This window comes from Phyllobates terribilis, unplaced genomic scaffold (assembly GCF_046119375.1).
Source record: "Phyllobates terribilis strain yellow unplaced genomic scaffold, ASM4611937v1 Scaffold_8__6_contigs__length_399053987, whole genome shotgun sequence".
Classification (NCBI taxonomy): Eukaryota; Metazoa; Chordata; class Amphibia; order Anura; family Dendrobatidae; genus Phyllobates; species Phyllobates terribilis.
In genome coordinates this window covers 144,109,692-144,129,726 of record NW_027362768.1, presented here as the reverse complement: position 1 = coordinate 144,129,726, position 20,035 = coordinate 144,109,692, and the positions used below count along the sequence as shown (strand labels likewise).

At 48.6% G+C, this 20,035-nt stretch overlaps 1 protein-coding gene across 2 annotated transcripts in view; it reads left to right on the top strand.

The window, feature by feature from the left end:
- Positions 1-1,821: 1,821 nt before the first annotated feature.
- The window catches only part of PCSK9 (proprotein convertase subtilisin/kexin type 9), an 87,153-nt gene continuing 68,939 nt past the window's right edge, over positions 1,822-20,035 (top strand). The window contains exon 1 of one of the 2 annotated variants that reach the window (XM_073643404.1): positions 1,822-1,981. The gene's annotated coding sequence lies outside the window, so the exon portion shown is untranslated. The remainder of the gene's footprint in view (positions 1,982-20,035) is intronic. The other variant, XM_073643408.1, reaches the window with a different exon arrangement.

Sequence of the window (20,035 nt, the reverse complement as noted above, 5' to 3'; positions counted from 1 at the left end):
ACAACACTTCATTAAATGTGTGTTCATAGTAAACACGGCCCTGACCAAGCTGTGCCCTTCATGTTGGGTGGATGGGACAGTGAAGGTGATGTGACTGGGGCTTGGGTTGAGAAGATATGAATGTTGCAATGCAAAACAAAAATAGCATGTATGATATTATAAAAGATGTTCATCATTATGAGCTATATTCATGTTAGCATTGGCCAGTGTAGTGTAACTATAGGAGGTGCAGAAGTCGCAGCCGTTGATGCCACAGGGGGCCCTTTGGCCCCTCTACCAGTTGTAGATGTCCAGTCCCTAACCATAAATATGTATTTTTTTACCTGTTCTCCTGAATCTGGCAATGTTTCTCTTGGATCCTGCATCTCACTGCTCCTGAAATTTTTCCCTTTCTTCTCTGTATATAATTCTATTCTTTTTTACAAAGAAGGTATATTAATTTATAAATTAATATAATTGGGGGCGCATGTCGTTCCCATGGCAGTGCCACAAATTTGTTAATAAAATATCACATAAATAAAAGTATGTAAAGGAGCTTTCTAAGATGCCAAAAATGTCTTGTCAGTCTTGAAAAACCTCTTTAAAGATTCACATAAATATATGTTGTTGTTTTTTAAATCTAATCTAAATACCACAGTTTTCCTGAATCTGGCATTGTTTATTTTTTTATTGGCTGAGATATGGGTCCATCTTCCCTGTGTGTAAATTTAGTCTTTTTAATGAAGTGGGTGGGGTACTCAAGAAGATGCCCACAGAAAAGAGTTGTGGACCTTGCCTACTTGCGAACATGAGAGGATTTATATACAGGTAATAGGGGGCCATATCTCAGGAATGGATAGGATCAGAAGCAAAACAAAAATAATGCCAGATTCAGGAGAAAAGGTAACAAAAATACATATTATGGCAAACAGCACTATAAATAGCAAAGAAATAAAGATGTGTCATGTGTTGTCTAAAGTCCTGTAAATGGATTGGGGGGGAAATAATTTCTTTGATTTTATTTTTGCTGACTATATAGCCTACGTTATTTCATATATAATCCAAGGTTTTTGGGTAATGAGACATAAAGAATTAATTGGGTATATCTACTTGAGGAACACACAGCCCTGGAGAGTGTATGCCATTTTCCTTGCCGAGATTTGAAAAGAAAGAAAATATGATTGGTTGCTGTGGAACAGGTAAAGGGGTCCCCAGGTTTGGATCTTTATCTTAGAATGATTTCCCAACCCAAAGAAGTGTTGATCTGAGAATGCTTTGCTACTGGGACCCCTTTTCAATCATGTGTTATTTCCCAACAGTAAGTGTCCAACTTCCCTACAGCGCCTCTGCAGGGGAAATGGGGTATTACTTTGTTCTCATTAAAATCAAGAAGTTGTTCATATGCGCATGTGTCTAGTCCTTTGGAGTGAGAGACACTCTTTGTAGGATTTCTTCACTCTCCACTTATTTCACTCAATTTTTTTTCTAATCTGTTTTTTATTTTCTGATGATATGATGATTGCAATATATTAATAGGATAAAAATGTTGTTGAAAGTGCTTCTTTAAGTTAAATTTATTAATCAAATACAATTTTCTATGTTTTTTTGAAAACGCTACAGCATTTTAGAAAAAACAAGGTTTAATAAGTACCCTGGTGTAAAGATGGAGAACATGGCGTAACACCCCTCTGAAGACCTCTGTTGCTTTAATGTGTGCAAAATGTATTGTATTGCATGTTTTTTTCCTCCTAGAGGCTGCAGTTCCTGTTAATCAGGGGTGACAGGGTTAATTGTAAGGCCGGCCCATAGATGGGGAGGAGTAATAGGGAACTGGGTGTTAGTTCCTGGTTGAGAGTCAGTTGATAGTTGGTAGAAAACCACAGAAGATATAGGATTCTCAGAGCTGTATGCGGGTGTGTGCTAAAGATAGCCAATATTGTAGAGAAGTAGCAAGCCTTATCACAAACAAGCAACAGGGATGGCAGAATCACTTCACAGCAAGGCAAGTTGGGGAACCTAATAGAAGAGTCTCAGAGTGCAGGTGAAGTGTTAGCCAGACCTGGAGATCTGCAGTGAAGGCATACGGGGTCAGCCAGGCTGGAGCACGTCAGTAAGGTGGAAGCTAGAGAGAGCTCCCTTACACCTTTTCTTACACATTCCATTTAGGGTGCTGTGGTCACAGCGAGACACATTGACCCTTGTGAACCTGTACCAGGAAGAGGGAGATCCCCAGCGTAGAGTGCTGTACGCCAGCAACGTTCACAAGTTATGTGCCGCTGTCTATAACTGCCATGTACATGCCTCTGTCCTGCGAGACAGAAGAAAATGTATTCAAGAACTGTACTTGTTACTATCTGTATATAGTTCCAACAACTTGTAAAGAAGAGTTTATGTGGCGCCCCTGAGGGTTCGGTCGCCACAGAGGTACTGCATCTCACCCAGAGGTGTGGTATCTCACTCTCAGGTAAGGAAGGAGCACAGCTCGGGACCCTAACACCTGCATCCAACACATACCCACAGTGGGGGTAGGGCGAGATTGCTACTAAGGGAGAGCACAGTCCCGGGTCCCTAGCTGTTGGGAGGGGCTATGTAGTGGGTGTGGGTGGAGGAAGTAGCTTAGGGGAGCACATGAAGAAAGGTATAAATAGAGAAGCCATCTTGTTCAGTAGAGTTCAGTTCAGTTAAGTCCAGTCAGAACAGTCTACAGGAGAGGAGAGGAGCAGGGCTCTGCAGGAGCTCTATTCAGGCAGAGGGCCAGGGGTACGGGCAGTGCTGGAGGCCACCCGTACGCCCAAATCCACCAGGAGGTGGAGGGGTCAGGCCACACAAAGGGGACTGGTCCCTCAACTAGCGGGAGACTGTATGTCTCAACTAGAAACCAGAGGCTGCAGTATTTCAAGTCCTGCAGCCAACAGTCCATATCAGTCTCACCAAGAAGGTAGCCATAGAGGACCCCGGGGATGGAACAGACGTCGCCCGACAAGGCTCGCGGGTACCGGATTGGGACACTTGGTATGAGGTGCAGGGAGATGGCCAGAGAGAGAACACACAGAAGGGGGTTCCGCTAAGTACTCCGGATATATCTGAGGATTGGCTGAACCCCTCCCTGAGTAAGCGCAGCACGACGAGGGAAGTTACATTGGTACCTGTAACTTGGACTGCAAAAACCGTGAGTAAATACCCTGAGGACTGCTCCCCACTGTCTCTGTGATTATTATCTGCGCCATCAGCCTTGCACTACAACGCCCAGCATCACCTATAATAACATCTACACTGCCCTGGAGCTAAGCTCTACCTGTGGAGAGCCACACCAGCTTTGCTGCACTAACATCAGCTCCAGAGGACCTGCTCCGCAGCGGCGGCTCCCTTTAGCCGCATACCACAAGTGGCGTCACGAACTCTGTACATAAATCCCCTATAAATATTCCCCTTTTGATTGACCACCCTGGGTCACGGACCGGGTCACCGCCACTGTGACATCTCCCCTAGCAACGACCGGCCCGGCACCGAGTACCCCACGGCCCAGGGTGCGCGTCATTTATTTTTCTAAAACTGTCTGGTTTATTCTCCAAGAATTTGAAGAGTCCTTAGCTTCACCGTGACACGGCAGAGGTCACCTTGAGAGTGACGTTAAAAGTAAAGAACGTTAGTGGACACACACAGGGATCCATCTGCTTGGAGGTTAGGGCTTCCAAAGAAAACCTCAGCCAGGGAAGTACTTTACACTAGAAGCTGAAGAATAATGATTTGGGTGGGTAATTGATGGCTTCTCCCGTCCTACCTAGTCTAGATTGACAGGTCCCTCTCTATTTGAGTATAGGGAGAGACCTTAGACCTGTCAATCAAGTTGGGTGAGGAGAAGGTGTTACAGGGAGAATGGCATAAAGTCAGGCACACGTCTTTGTAATCTATGACTACATTGTAGTAGTGTTTCATGTCTAAAATCCATGCTGTGCTGGTAAGTAATAGTAATATTTTAAAAATGGTAGAATGAGGAGACAACAGAATAACATGGCTGTGATTTTAGTATAAACATTTCTATTACATGATGGAATCTCTCTGGTGTTTTCCGCAAAACAAGGACTGATTGTAAAACACTGCTTTGTAATATGGAGGAAAAGAATGTCTCTGGACGTGTACCCAAGTGTATATAAAAATATCTTGACCCAATGAAAAGGTAAAACGCCACTTATTAATCATGGGTATAAGTAGAATCTGCGCTGGTCCTAGTGGGGCTCAGTGGTTAGAGGCAAATTGCAAAAAATGAAATGGAGATAGAGGTATGAATTTAAATAAAAACTGTTTATTTATCAGACGATTGGGTGAAAAAACTCTAGGTTAAAAAGTGGAGGCTTGGATACCCTCCTGGTAGGTAACAAGTATGGGGATTCATACCTCTATCTCCATTTCATTTTTTGAAATTTGCCTCTAACCACTGAGTCCCACTAGGACCAGCGCAGATTCTACTTATACCCATGATTAGTAAGTGGCGTTTTACCTTTTCATTGGGTCAAGATATTTTTATATACACTTATACCCATAGCCTTTCCTTCACGCAGCTATTGGTTACTGCCCCTATCCGCAGCAGGTCCAGTGGGCGGATTTCCAGTGCCTCTCTCTATATTACTGCCACTTAATTAATCCAATATCCAATCTGATTCTCAGGAGAATACACTAGGGATAAGGTCCTATAGGAAAGATTAAACTAGTACCCATTATAGTACCAGGTCTTGCCACACAGGACAAAAGTGTCTGCTGTTTGTTTCACCATTTACCTACTAGTCAAGGGTTATTCCTATCTATAAGGGCAGGTGCAGACAGCCGTAGGTTCTCTCATCAGAGAGAATAGAGTTGATTATGCAGAATTTGATCAGAGTGTGAGAATAGAGTGATCCAATTCAAGGGCCGCCATCAGGGCATTACTGCCCTTACTGGCGTATGGGGCACGGTGAGCGGAGGGGCCCGGACGGGGCCCCCCCTCTGCTCACCGGGCTCCAGCGAACTGAACTTGCATCCTCGGACGCAGGTTCACTTTAAATCTATTACAGTTAACAGCCGCCAGCCAATCACAGGTCGGCAGCTGACGTCAGTGCACACATCGCCGGAGTATGACGTCACTGCCGGCCTGTGACTGGCTGGCGTCCACACTTCAGATGACGAAGAAGAATCGCAGTCTAGTTAGAGTCAGGAGTCTGATAGGACACGAAGGAGCAAGGAGCCAGGGACTGGAGCTGGAGTTAGCTCGTCCTGGCCAGTGTACACAGAGGACCGGACACCGGAGTCCGAGGCTATGGGGCCCTTCAGGCCCAGCAGCAGATACCGCAGGGCAGGGGATTGCAGGTCTCCTGGCCCAACAGAAGCCCGGAGGCTCAGCCACACGAAAGGACCAGTACCGCCACAGAGGAGCGAGGAATACACGGGATCCGAGTCACCAGCCATACGGGTGAGCACAGCAAGTCACACTCAGGGACGTGGGCTACAACACAACTATAAGCGGGATAGCCAAAGAGTACAGTCAGAACGGCAGGCCTACAACTCCACCTGGCCAGGGGAATTCTAGGATTGCTCCCAGACTGACCAGGCCTTCATCCCTAGCAAGTACTCCCGTTGGGGCCTATATAATTGCCACCAGTAAAGACCCTAGGACTGCACTGCAAAGACTCCGTGTTATCATTACTGATCCAGACACTATCACCACCATCATCCATACACGCTGCCCTGAAGCTCCACTCTTCCTGTGGGGAGTCACATCACCTTGCTGCACACACCATCAGCTTCAGTGGACTGCTCCGCAGCGGCGGTTCTCAATAAAAGCATCCCACAGGTGGCGTAGTCGGACTATATATAACCGAGACACATAGACTACCCTGGTTTGACCACTCTGGGTCACGGACCGGGTCACCGCCATGATGACTACAACCCCCAGCATCTACAAGGCCCGGCTCCGGGTATCCCCACGGCCCAGGGGGCGCGTCAACTTTGGCGTAGTCGACAGGATTACATGCCCGCTACCACCGGGTACTGCGAGCCTTCACAGACTGTGTCGCATACCGTGGTGATGATTTCCCGCCATCTGTTGCCGTTTTCCCACCATTGTCCGCCATTTTCGGGTCGCCGCGCGTCAAGAAGAGGGTCGTGATCGCTGAAGACGCGCGAAGTCCAAATCCCCGCCCCACGCACTGACGCAGCGCCAGGTCCTGGAAGGAGACACAGCGAACGCTGACGTCAGACGCATGCGACGCCAGGTCCTCAATGGAGATCATCACCTGCGGAACTGCGGCCTACGGAAGAAAAGAGAAGGAAGGTAGGCCACGGTTCACTGGGGAGGAGGAAAACCCCCGATATGGAGGGAACTTCAACCACCGGCGTGGCCGCTGCCACGGTAATGCCATTCACCATGCCTTATATACCGGGAGCAGCGTGGTTGCCCCAGTACTCAGGAGAGTCGTACACCCTGAGTGACTTCAAGGAGAGACTAAGCAGTTTATTTAAAGTATACCCCCTGTCCGAGGAGCAGAAAGTGAGCATCCTTATAGGCCAGTTGATTGGTGCAGCCCAGAGAGAAGTAAATTCCTGGTCAACCAGAGAAAAAGGGACTGTAAAAGAGATACTGGCCCGCCTAAAGGACACTTTTGACACCCGTACTACAGCAGAGATAAAGATGAAGTTTTATGGGTGCAAACAATGGGCACAGGACAGTGTACGGGACTATGCTTTAAACCTGCAGGAGGCGCTGAGGGCCATCAAACAGGTAGACCCTGACAGTGTGCGTGATGAAAACAGACTGTTAACTGAGCAATTTAACATCCGGGTGCTACGAGAACCAGCACCAGGTGGCGCTACAGCTCACCGGCGCCCAGCTATCACCTACCACCAGGAGGTGGCACCCTTTTCCCCGGAGCCTGTAGGAGCTGATGCACAGACTCTGGACAACGCCCCGTCTACAGACCTGCACCTTCAGGTCAAAGAGTTAACTAAAAGTGTAGCTGCGCTAACCAAAACTGTGCAATCCTTGCAGGTGTCTCCCAAAGGAAAGATCCAGCTGGTTTCCAGTCTGGAGGACGTCCCGTGGTGCCGACAGAAGAGGATTCCACCATCCACAGGGAGGAACAGCGACCGCTACGACCAGGACGGACAACCCATCTGCCACCGCTGCAACCAGCCAGGACATTATGCAAGGTACTGTCATTTAAACGGGCAAAACCTGGGGCAGAGGGCCAACCCCCAGGCATAAGACCACCAGGCCCATCAAGCTGGCGAGACAAATATGTGGGAGGACGACCGGTCCTACCTGTCGTGCTGGACGTCTTTCCAATGAGGGCGTTGCTGGACACTGGATCCCAGGTGACCACCATCCCCTACATTCTTTTCAAACGGTACTGGACTGACTCTGACATCACCCGCCGTTCAGATGAACATTTGAGCATTTATGCCAGCAATGGTCAACCCGTACCTCAGGTGGGGTTCAAAGAAGTGACCATAAAGGTTGACAAAGTTGAACAGCCAGCACAAGGACTGATTATTGTCGACATTGATCGCCGAGAAAGTCATCCCATGATAACCTTAGGCACTAATGTCATTGAAAATTGTCTTGCAGAAATAATTGTCTTGTTACAGCAGGTTGCGGAGACCGCCAGTTCCAGCCAGCAGCGGATTCTACAAAGAGAGATCAGAGCCCTGATGAAAAGACAACAGGTAGAACTGTCTGGTGGTGAGATTGGCAGTGTTAGGATGAGTGACCCATTCCCTATTGCCATGCCCCCAAGAATTGAAATGCTGATATGGTGCCGGGCAGCCATCGGTCTAAGGGGTAGAGATTGCCAGGCCCTGGTAGAGCCCGTCTACTCTGACAGTAGGCCCACCATTTTGACAGCCAGGGGGGTGGTTGATGTCCGCCATGGGAGAGTGCCAGTCCGCATCCTGAACATTGGGGAAAAAGAAGTCCATTTGCACCGGTATGCCACCCTAGCCAAGCTTTTCACCGTCAATCAAAATTCTATAAAGACAGTGGAACCCTTACCTCCATCCAAACAGGCGGAGGATAATGGCTCCAAGGGACAGATGGAGGACTGGTGCCAGAAGCTGCATGTGGGCACTGACTCCACCCCTCCACACCAAAAACAAGGAGTATACCGGGTGGTCCAGGAGTATGAGAGGGTCTTCAGTAAACACCCACTCGACTTCGGGCAGGTAAAGGGGGTTCAACACCATATCCCCACGGGAGACCATCCACCCATTAAAGAAAGGTACCGGCCTGTACCGACAGCACACTACCAAAATGCCAAAGGGATGTTACGAGAGATGAAGGAGGCTGGGGTAATAAGAGACTGTTGTAGCCCCTGGGCAGCTCCATTAGTTCTTGTAAAGAAAAAGGATGGCACAATGAGAATGTGTGTAGACTACAGGTAAATTAACTGCATAACTCATAAAGATGCATCCCCGCTACCCAGGATAGAGGAGTCACTAGCTGCATTAAAATCTGCTAATTATTTCTCTACTTTGGATCTTGCTAGTGGGTATTGGCAGGTTCCTGTAGCAGAGGCGGATAAGGAAAAGACCGCATTCACCACCCCGATGGGCCTCAGCGAGTTCAACTGCATGCCATTCGGGCTCTGCAATGCCCCAGGAACCTTCCAGCGGTTGATGGAGTGCTGTCTAGGACATAAGAATTTCGAGACAGTCCTCCTGTACCTGGATGACGTCATAGTATACTCCAAGACATATGAGGATCATCTGAAGCACCTGGCGGAAGTGTTTGAAGCCCTGGCTGGCTTTGGCCTGAAGTTGAAGCCATCAAAGTGCCACCCGCTGAAGCCCAAAGTACAGTACTTAGGACATGTGGTAAGTGCTGACGGTGTAGCAACAGACCCCGACAAGATCACCGTAATCATGGACTGGCCGAGACCTTCCACCATCAAAGAAGTGCGGCAGTTCCTCGGGTTGGTAGGCTACTACTGAAGGTTTATACCTGGCTTCACCAAGATGGCGGCACCTATGCAGGACCTCCTGATAGGCCAGTCCAGAAAGGCCAAGAACCAGAAACCACCATTCAAATGGGACAAGCTGGAAGATGAGTCCTTCACCAGGCTGAAGATGGCTCTCACAGGAGACGAGGTCCTGGCCTACCCTGATTATGGACAGCCCTTCATCCTTCACACAGACGCGAGCAACGTGGGACTGGGAGCGGTGCTGTCCCAGATCCAGCAAGGCAGAGAAAGGGTAATAGCCTACGCCAGCAGGAAGCTCCGACCCACCGAAAGAAACCCAGAAAACTACAGCTCCTTCAAGTTGGAGTTCCTTGCTATCGTCTGGGCCGTGACTGAGCGCTTCAAGCATTATCTCGCCTCCTCCAAATTCACTGTGTACACGGATAATAACCCGCTGACACACCTGGACACTGCAAAACTTGGTGCCCTGGAACAAAGATGGATGGCCTGACTGTCTAATTACGAATTCACCATCAAGTACCGGGCTGGGAACAAGAATGCAAACGCAGATGCGCTGTCCAGAATGCCTAACTTGCCAGACGGGGGAGAAGACCCGGAGGAGCTGGAAGAGATAGAAATCCTGGCGTTCCACCGCCATGGGATAAAGCAGTGCTCCCATTTAGAGATGAGCGCTGTTCTACTCGAACTGTTCGCCAATCTCAAATTCGAGCTGTTTTGGGCGGTGTTCGAGCCGTTCGGCGAACACGAACAATTTGAGAAAAATTCGGCTGTTCGAGGTTATGTTCGATAACTGTTCGTGCACCAAAATCATAACTGGATATTTTCTCAGTAATGATGAAAATTAATGTTAATACGCAGTTTGAGTGTACAGCGGGGCGGGGGGAGGGGCAGGGGATGGATCTCTGCAGGAACAATGAAGATCTCCATTTTTTTTTTCTCTTTCTCGCATTTACAGTGGGGAGGTGCAATCTGTCAGCCTATCAGCAGCGCACACACGGAGCGAAGTGCTTTTTTTCACACAAGCAAGGGCATGTGTCATTGGCAGTGTATGTCACATGTCCTTGCCCTATAAGACCAAGCCATTTTCCCCGTCGCCACCATTTTCTCACTACTGCAGCTGCGTGTTAGACGGCACCGCTGTTGCTGTGTGCGCTATACCTTGTTAATTTCAAGCCAATTTTCGGACAAATCTACAGATAGCTTGGGAGTAGGGAATAGTTGTGATTGCAGTCCTTTTAAGGACTAGATTACAGCATTTCCTACGACTTTTATCAGGCAGGTCTGTGCTCTTAAATAGATAGATTGTGGGAGTAAAGACTAATTGTAATTGGAGTCCTTTTCAGGACTAGGTTACATCAGTTCCTATCAGTTTTTGCCAGGCAGGTCTGTGCCAGTGCTGTGCAAGTTTTTTTCACAGCATTTGGCTGAATCTAGCAAAGCTAATCCTTTTTGGCCTATTGCAGAGTGTGTTAGTCAGTGGAGTAGCCTATCTGTGTTGCAAGATATACCACCTGTGTATAGAATACCAATTTTTTTACTGCACCTAGTGAAGTAAAATCTTTTGGGCATAGCATCATTCTATTAGTCCATCTATACTGACCTCCATCAGGTTGCAAATTGAATATATTTTTTTCTGCATCTACCTCTGAAAAAATATTGGGCTTCTAGCTGTGTGTGGGACTTGTTCTATTAATCCATCTATACAGACCTCCATCAGGTTGCAAACTGAATATATTTTTTTCTGCATCTACCTCTGAAAAAATATGTGGCCTTCTAGCAGTGTGTGGGACTTTCTCTATTAGTCCATCTATACTGACCTCCATCAGGTTGCAAATTGAATATAATTTTTATCTGCATCTAGCTCTGAAAAAATATTTGGCCTTCTAGCAGTGTGTGGGACTTTCTCTATTAGTCCATCTATACTGACCTCCATCAGGTTGCAAATTAAAAATAATTTTTATCTGCATCTACCTCTGAAAAAATATTTGGGCTTCTAGCTGTGTGTGGGACTTGTTCTATTACTCCATCTATACTGATCTCCATCAGGTTGCAAACTGAATATATTTTTTTCTGCATCTACCTCTGAAAAAATATTGGGCTTCTAGCTGTGTGTGGGACTTGTTGTATTAGTCCATCTATACTGACCTCCATCAGGTTGCAAATTAAAAATAATTTTTATCTGCATCTACAGTACCTCTGAAAAAATATTTGGGCTTCTAGCTGTGTGTGGGACTTGTTCTATTAGTCCATCTATACTGACTTCCATCAGGTTGCAAATTGAATATAATTTTTATCTGCATCTAGCTCTGAAAAAAAATTTGGCCTTCTAGCAGTGTGTGGGACTTTCTCTATTAGTCCATCTATACTGACCTCCATCAGGTTGCAAATTAAAAATAATTTTTATCTGCATCTAGCTCTGAAAAAATATTTGACCTTCTAGCAGTGTGTGGGACTTTCTCTATTAGTCCATCTATACTGACCTCCATCAGGTTGCAAATTAAAAATAATTTTTATCTGCATCTACAGTACCTCTGAAAAAATATTTGGGCTTCTAGCTGTGTGTGGGACTTGTTCTATTAGTCCATCTATACTGACCTCCATCAGGTTGCAAATTGAATATAATTTTTATCTGCATCTAGCTCTGAAAAAATATTTGGCCTTCTAGCAGTGTGTGGGACTTTCTCTATTAGTCCATCTATACTGACCTCCATCAGGTTGCAAATTGAATATAATTTTTATCTGCATCTAGCTCTGAAAAAATATTTGGCCTTCTAGCAGTGTGTGGGACTTTCTCTATTAGTCCATCTATACTGACCTCCATCAGGTTGCAAATTAAAAATAATTTTTATCTGCATCTAGCTCTGAAAAAATATTTGGCCTTCTAGCAGTGTGTGGGACTTTCTCTATTAGTCCATCTATACTGACCTCCATCAGGTTGCAAATTAAAAATAATTTTTATCTGCATCTACCTCTGAAAAAATATTTGGGCTTCTAGCTGTGTGTGGGACTTGTTCTATTAATCCATCTATACAGACCTCCATCAGGTTGCAAACTGAATATAATTTTTTTCTGCATCTAGCTCTGAAAAAATATTTGGCCTTCTAGCAGTGTGTGGGACTTGTTCTATTAGTCCACCTATACTGACCTCCATCAGGTTGCAAATTCAAAATAATTTTTTGTCTGCATCTAGCTCTGAAAAAATATTTGGCCTTCTAGCAGTGTGTGGGACTTTCTCTATTAGTCCATCTATACTGACCTCCATCAGGTTGCAAACTGAATATATTTTTTTTCTGCATCTACCTCTGAAAAAATATTGGGCTTGTAGCTGTGTGTGGGACTTGTTCTATTAATCCATCTATACAGACCTCCATCAGGTTGCAAACTGAATAAAAAAATTTTCTGCATCTACCTCTGAAAAAATATTTGGGCTTCTAGCTGTGTGTGGGACTTGTTCTATTAGTCCATCTATACTGACCTCCATCAGGTTGCAAATTGAATATAATTTTTTTCTGCATCTAACCCAGCCAATAGTTTTGGCCTAATACCACAGTTTGGCCACTCAGCTCTGCTCGGTTCCCATCCATTGTTTTTTTGTGCAAACAACTCCAGAGTTGTGAATTAGTTAACCACCAAAATGAGTGGAAAAAGGCCTGCTGCTGGTGGAAAGGGGAATAGGCGTGTTGGGAAGGGGAAAAAAGGTTGTGTCCGTGGGGTAGGTGTTAAAGCAACAGTAACATCTGCAGAAGAAAGACCATCTTCCAGCCAAACTAAAATGTCTACTTCTTTTAGCGGACAATGTGATAAGATCCCTTTCTTACGGCCACGCCAATCGCTACAAATTCCAGATGAGGCACAAAAACAGCAGGTGCTTCAACGGATATCAAGTGCTCCTTTAAGTGGGCTCTCCTCCACATCAACTTCAACATCACAAATACTCCAGTCCTCAAAGGTGTCACCCCAATCGCACTTGCTTCCTCACAGCTCCCAAATCTCCAGCTGCCCGTCTGAGTATGAGGTAGAACAGATGGTTGAGTCTGCAGAGCTGTTTACTCATACTATAGCCTGGGAATCAGAGGTCGACTCCAGCGCTTCTGTGAATCCAGACGAGGAAATGATCTGCACTGATGCCCAGAATCTTTATGAGTCGGACCAGACGCAGAAGGTTCTGACCATAATGTAGACCCTCATTCCCAAACTGTAACTCCTGTTGGTGGAGACAATGAGGAAGACGATGATAAGACTCAAATACCTGATTGGAGCGACAACTTTAGTTTTTTGTCAGGGCAGGAACAGGTTGGCTCTGAGGACGACGGGTGTGATAACGCACAGGGTGATGATGATGAGGTTGGAGATCCCACTTACTGTCAACCCACAGTCAGCCAAGAGATGAGGTCAGCAGAGGAGGTGGAGGAAGATGCTAGTGACGACGAGGTCAGGTTGCGCCTTCCTGGACAGAGACGTAGTACTGGAAGCACGTCAACAACTGCATCCTCAAACACAACTCTGCCTCTCACCACAAGTCGTGGTGGCTCTTCAGGTCGCATGGGTGCTAAGCCTTGCATAGCCTGGGCATTTTTTCAGATCGATAAAGATGACCCAACTCATGTTATCTGTAACATTTGTCAGCAAAAGCTAAGTAGAGGCCAAAAAATACATAGTTTGAGTACTTCATGCATGAACCGGCACATGGACATGAAGCATAAGTTGCAGTGGAAAGCTCAGTGTGCTACAATGCGGCCTAGCCGGCCGGGCCAACCACCGTCTGCCATATCTTTTGCATCCGCGGCCTCTTCATCCTCTGTGACTGGGGAGACAGCAGTCACACCTGTTTTGGGGCGCAGACCTGCCACCTCTTTACCCGCAACAGCCAGCGTGATTGGCAGGTCATCATTTTCTTTGGAGGTGGTTGAGCGCTGTCCGACATCGATAGCACCACTTTGGATCAAGGCAACCTAACATGTCCGCCTGCATCTTCCTCACAGACCGGCAGTTTGCCGGGGACACCCTTATCAACCCCGTCTAAGCACAATAGCCAGCCCTCGGTCCCTCAGATGTGGACAAGTAAAAGACCATTTCCTCCTAGCCATGAGAAAGCTAAGAGGTTGAATTTCACCATCTGCAAGCTCTTGGCTACAGAAATGCTGCCTTTCCGCCTGGTGGACACAGAGGATTTTCGAGACCTTATGTCCGTCGCAGTGCCCCAGTACCAGATGCCCAGTCAGCACTACTTCTCAAAGAAAGGTGTGCCTGCGCTCCACCAGCATGTCGCACACAACATCACCGCTTCTTTGAGAAACTCTGTGTGTGACAGGGTGCATTTCACCACAGACACTTGGACGAGTAGGCATGGACAGGGGCGTTACATGTCGCTGACTGGGCACTGGGTAACTATGGTGACAGCAGGACAAGGGGCTGCTGTCCAAGTCTTGCCGCCCCCACGAGTTGTGCGTCAATCCTCTTTATGTCAAAGTTCCTCCACTGCTTCTGCCTCCTCAACCTCCTCTCGGTCTTCCACCTGCACCCAAAGCCTGTCTGGTCATGCCACAAGCTTTCTAACTGCGCAGAAGGGATCCTGCACACCTCCTTACTATGCTGGCAGTAGGGCTCAACGTCATCAGGCGGTTTTTACATTGAAATGTCTGGGAAATGTGAGTCACACAGCTGAGGAGTTGTGGTCAGCTCTGGAGAACCAATTTCATGAATGGTTGTCTCCACTGGACCTGAAACCAGGGAAGGCTGTGTGCGACAATGCTGCAAACCTGGGTGCGGCCCTTCGCCGGGGCAATGTCACACACGTGCCTTCTATGGCTCACGTGTTGAACCTGGTTGTCCAGCAATTTTTAGCCCACTATCCCAGACTAGATGGCCTTCTGCAGAGGGCACGGTCGCTGTGTGCTCACTTCCGCCGTTCGCATCCCGCAGCTCAGCGACTTACATCTCTACAGAAGTCGTTGGGCCTGCCACTTCACCGGCTAAAATGCGATGTGCCTACCCGGTGGAATTCAACTCTGCACATGTTGCAGCGACTGTGGCAGCACCGACAAGCCCTGGTGCAATACGTTCTGACGTATAGCCTGGGCCAACGAGATCCAGAGGTGGGGCAAATCACGCTGGAGGAGTGGTCTCAGATCAGGGACCTATGCACCCTTCTGCACAGTTTTGAAATGGCGACGAAGATGTTTAGTGCTGACGATGCCATTATCAGCATGACTATTCCGGTGATTTACATGCTGGAGCACATGTTAAACAGAATTCGGAGTCAGGTGGTGGCACAAGAGGAGGTGGAGGAAGTAGAGGAGGAGGAGTTGTATGCGGAAGGGCTAACATCTGCAAGGTCCAGACGGTCGGCAGCACCAAGGCGGCAGGCATGTGAGGGTGGGGGAGATGGTTTTACCAGGGCGCATGGTATCAGCCAAACTAGTGAGGAAGGTGCAGGAGCCCAGGAAGAAGTGGAGGACGAACTGATGGAAGACTCATCAGATGAGGGAGACCTTGATCACATTTCTGTTGTGCGAGGTTGGGGGGAGAGGACAGAGGAAGGAAGCATGATTGTTACCTCGCCACCAACACAACAGGGACTTGGTGCTCCTGGATGCGCAACACACATGAGTGCCTTCTTGCTGCACTACCTGCAACATGACCCTCGAATTGTGAGAATTAGAAATAATCCTGACTACTGGGTTGCCACACTGTTAGATCCCCGGTACAAAAGTAAATTTGCAGAAATTATTCCTGCCATAGAAAGGGATGCACGCATGCAGGAGTATCAGCAGAGACTGTTGCAGAATCTTACATGTGCTTTTCCACAAAATACCAGTGGTGCACGTAGTGAATCTTACAGTTCTAACTTGCCAACCGTGGTCTGTATGGAGTTGTTCAATAAAGGGCCCAAAATTAAGATAACATAGATGGGAGAGGTCTCTATGAATAGGAATTCCTAAGTATTTGATACCCTTTGAGGGCCAGGCAAAGGGAAAGTTGGACTGGATGGAATCCTATATGGATTTGGGGAGGGAGACATCGAGGGCCTCAGACTTCGCTGCATTGATTTTAAAATTTGACCATGTAACAAAGTGATCTATTTCAGCCATAACAGCAGGGATGGATATATGTGATTGAGTGATATATACTAGGACATCATCAGCAAATAGAGAGCACTTGTACTCAGTGCCTCCCACCTCAATCCACCTAATATTGGGGTTATGGCGAATTGATGAGAGCAGGTGCTCCGTCACTAGGATGTATACGAGAGGGGACAGAGAACATCCCTGCCTTGTCCCATTGGTGATTGTGAAAGGTGATGAAAATGTTCTGACGCGCCCCCTGGGCCTTGGGACACCCGGAGCCGGACCCTTTTTGGTGGATGCTGGTGATTGTAGTCTCCGTGGCGGCGACCCGGTTCCGTGGCTCAGGGCGGTCAAACCAGTGGCGGAACTATTTATGTGGTTTTGATGTTTAAATGTCCGACTACGCCACCCGTGGATTGCGGTCAGAGTGAACCGCCGCTCCAGGGCAGACCGCTGAGGCTGGTGTTGTGGGTGCAGCAGAGCGTAGCATAACTCCCCACGGGAGGAGTATAGCCTCAGGGCAGTGTATGCGGAGGATGGGGGTTGTAACATACCTGGCGGCGTCCTTGCATAGTGGTCCATTTCCCACTGTGCAGGAGCGCGCACTTGATCTCCTGTCCGGAATGTCTCTCTGGCTTCCCTCCATGCTGTCTGTTTGTGTCTGTCTCTGCTGCTTAAGGGCGGCGCCCGATCACTTCCTGCTTTTTGTACCTGCTGTGGGTCACTCCCCTTGTGCGTCCTCAGCCTATTGCTGTCTGACACTTGGTATATAGCTCAGCAGCTCCCTTCTATCCCTGCCTGAGCATAAGTGTTTTCCTTCAGTGTGTGCTTGCACTCTGAAGGTGCCAGGTCCCGTCTTTGTTTCCTTGTCTGCCTTTCCTGGAGGCTGTATTTCCAGGCCTGTCTGAACTAAGTCCTGTATTTCTCCTGCTTTGCGGTATTAGTTCCCGTGTCTGAACTAAGTCCTGTATGTCTCCTGCTTTTTGTATCAGTTCCCGTGTCTGAACTGAGTCCTGTATGTCTCCTGCTTTTTGTATCAGTTCCCGTGTCTGAACTGAGTCCTGTATGTCTCCTGCTTCGCGGTATCAGCTCCCGTGTCTGAACTGTGTCCTGTATGTCTCCTGCTTTGCGGTATTAGTTCCCGTGTCTGAACTAAGTCCTGTATGTCTCCTGCTTTGCGGTATTAGTTCCCGTGTCTGAACTGAGTCCTTTCTGTGTTCTCTTGTCTGTCCTGTCTGAACACGCTCCTTGCCTGTTCGTTCCGCCTTCTAGTGGCCGATTTCCTAGACCCGCTCCTGTTTCTGGTCTGTCCTGTCTGAACACGCTCCTTGCCTGTTCGTTCCGCCTCTCTGGGGGCCGTATTCCCAGACCCGCTCCTGTATCCCGCTGCAGTGTCGGTCTCCTCCGTACACTCAGTTCCAGTCTGAACTCTCTCCTGTCCTTTACCTGTTTTGCCTCTATGTCCGTTCCCTTCCTTTTTCTGCAGAGTCTGAACTCGTACCTAACTCCTACTTGTTGCTTCTGCAAGTACTGTGTGAGTATCTGGCTCTGTCTTTCCCTTCCTGTCTGTTCCGTGTGAACAGAGCCCTGTCCTCCCTGCTCAGCCTTGTCTGCACTCTAGCTGTGCTTGCCTGTAACCCTCTGCCTGTATTGTTCCTGAGTCCCGGTGTGTACTGGGTCCTATCCCGCCTGTGTTCCTACCTGCTAGTGCCTCCCTGTCTGCACTCTAGCTGTGCTTGCCTTTACCCCCCTGCCTGCATACCCGCCTGCCTGCATACCAGTCGTGCCTGCCTATACCCTCCAGTCTGTGTGCCAGCCTACCAGCCTGTTCCTGTATTTCCCTGTGTGGGTCAACAGCCGTGTCCGGGGTCTGTCCTGGAGTAGCACCTGGTCCCTCTGCTCGGTTCCTCCTTGGTGCACTGGCGTCGTATGCCGTCGTGCGACCCTGGTCGGATCGGGTGAATACTTAGTCACGCCCCTCCAGGCATTCACTCTCCGGCACGGTCCAGTGGAATCACTACCAATCACACGCACACGCCGCTTAGCCCGGGCGTGTGCATAACAGCATGCTCAGGCCATGGTTCCCGTTGAGCCCCACGGCCTTCGCCCTCTGAGAAGTTTTCCAGCGAATATATGCATTAAAATGAATAAATAATTTTTTTTTCTCTTAGCTGAGTTCCAGGCGAAATTACGCACCGTCCAGATGGATCTATCAGCTCTCGTTCCTGCGGATCCGCCACGTTACTATGGGGATCCAAGACAGTGTCGTGCATTTGTGGAGCAATGCATGCTACACTTTAAGGCCTACCCTCTCTACTTTCCTTCCGATTGGGCTAAAGTGGCCTTTATGATGTCTTACCTGGCGGGTGATGCCTTGGAATGGATCAACCCCCTATATGAAACACAGGATCCGATCCTCCGGGACCTAATGGCCTTCCTGGTGGCCTTTCTAATGGTCTTCGATGATCCTAACCCGGAGGCTCCTGCTGAAGCTTCACCTCCCAATATCCCGGAGCAGCCCCGATGGGTAATGTGTGTGGGTAGCGCAATAGTCCTCCAGCCCAATGAGACTACTGCCCACCCAGAATCCTCACAGGGTGACTACGCTTTCCAGAATACTTCTCTCAACCTCAAGAGGCAGTCCAGACGTGCTAGACGTAGAGGCAAGCCGTCACGCCAGGGTCTGTCCTCCCTGAGACCTCCTGACCCCAACCTTGAAGTCCCTACTGAAGCTTCATCTCCCTGTATCCCGGAGAAACCCCAATGGGTAATGTGCGTGGGTAGTGCACCAGTTCTCCTGCCCGAAGAGACTTCTGCCCATCCAGACTCCACACAGGAGAACTTCCTGCACCCGGCATCAGATGCTTCTCTCTCTTTAACCGGTGTGCATGTCCAAGGATGCTCCAAAGCTGTGGTTACCTCTGAGTCTGTGCACCTCTACTACCTGGCGGAGGATCCCCTGTTGCCTCCTGAATCCTCCGGGATACCACTCGATGACAAATGGAGAGAGACTTCTCTACACCCGGTACTCAATACTTTGTCCGCTTCGTCCTGTGAGCCTGACAATGGGTACCCCAAAGTGGTAGTTACCCCCGAGTCTCTACACCCCTCCGACCAGGCGGAGGATCTCCAGTTGTCTCCTGAACCCTTCGGGGTGCTACCTGGTAGCGAAAGGACAGAGACTCTCCTATACTCTGTACCTGATACCTCGCTCGCTTCGTCCAGTGAGTCCAACCTAGTGTACTCCGAAGCAGAGGTTACTCCCGAGTCTCTACACCCCTCCGACCAGGCGGAGGACCTCCAGTTGTGTTCAGAACCCTTTGGGGTGCCACCTGGTGGTGAAAGGACAGAGACTCTCTTATACTCTGTACCTGATACCTCGCTCGCTTCGTCCAGTGAGTCCAACCTAGTGTACTCCGAAGTAGAGGTTACTCCCGAGTCTCTACACCCCTCCGACCAGGCGGAGGACCTCCAGTTGTGTTCAGAACCCTTCGGGGTGCCACCTGGTGGTGAATGGACAGAGACTTTCCTATACTCTGTACCCGATACCTCGCCTGCTTCCTCCAGTGAGTCCAACCTAGTGTACTCCGAAGCAGAGGTTACTCCCGAGTCTCTACACCCCTCCGACCAGGCGGAGGACCTCCAGTTGTGTTCAGAACCCTTCGGGGTGCCACCTGGTGGTGAATGGACAGAGACTTTCCTATACTCGGTACCCGATACCTCGCCTGCTTCTTCCAGTGAGTCCGACCTAGTGTACTCTGAAGCAGTTGTTTTCTCTGAGCCTCTGCACTCTTCTGACCCGGCGGAGGACCTCCAGTTGTTTCCTGAATCCTCCGGGGTACCACCAGATAACAAAGAGACAGTGACTTTTCCTCATTATGTACCTGATAACCCGTCTATTTTTTCCTGTGAGCTTGACAAGATGTACCTCGAAGCAGAGATTACCCTCAAGTCTCTGTCCCCCTCCAACCCAGTGAACGACTGGTCCTCGAATTCCCTGCGGAAGATTCTGGCAGGTCTGAAGAAGAGGGGGCGTAAGGG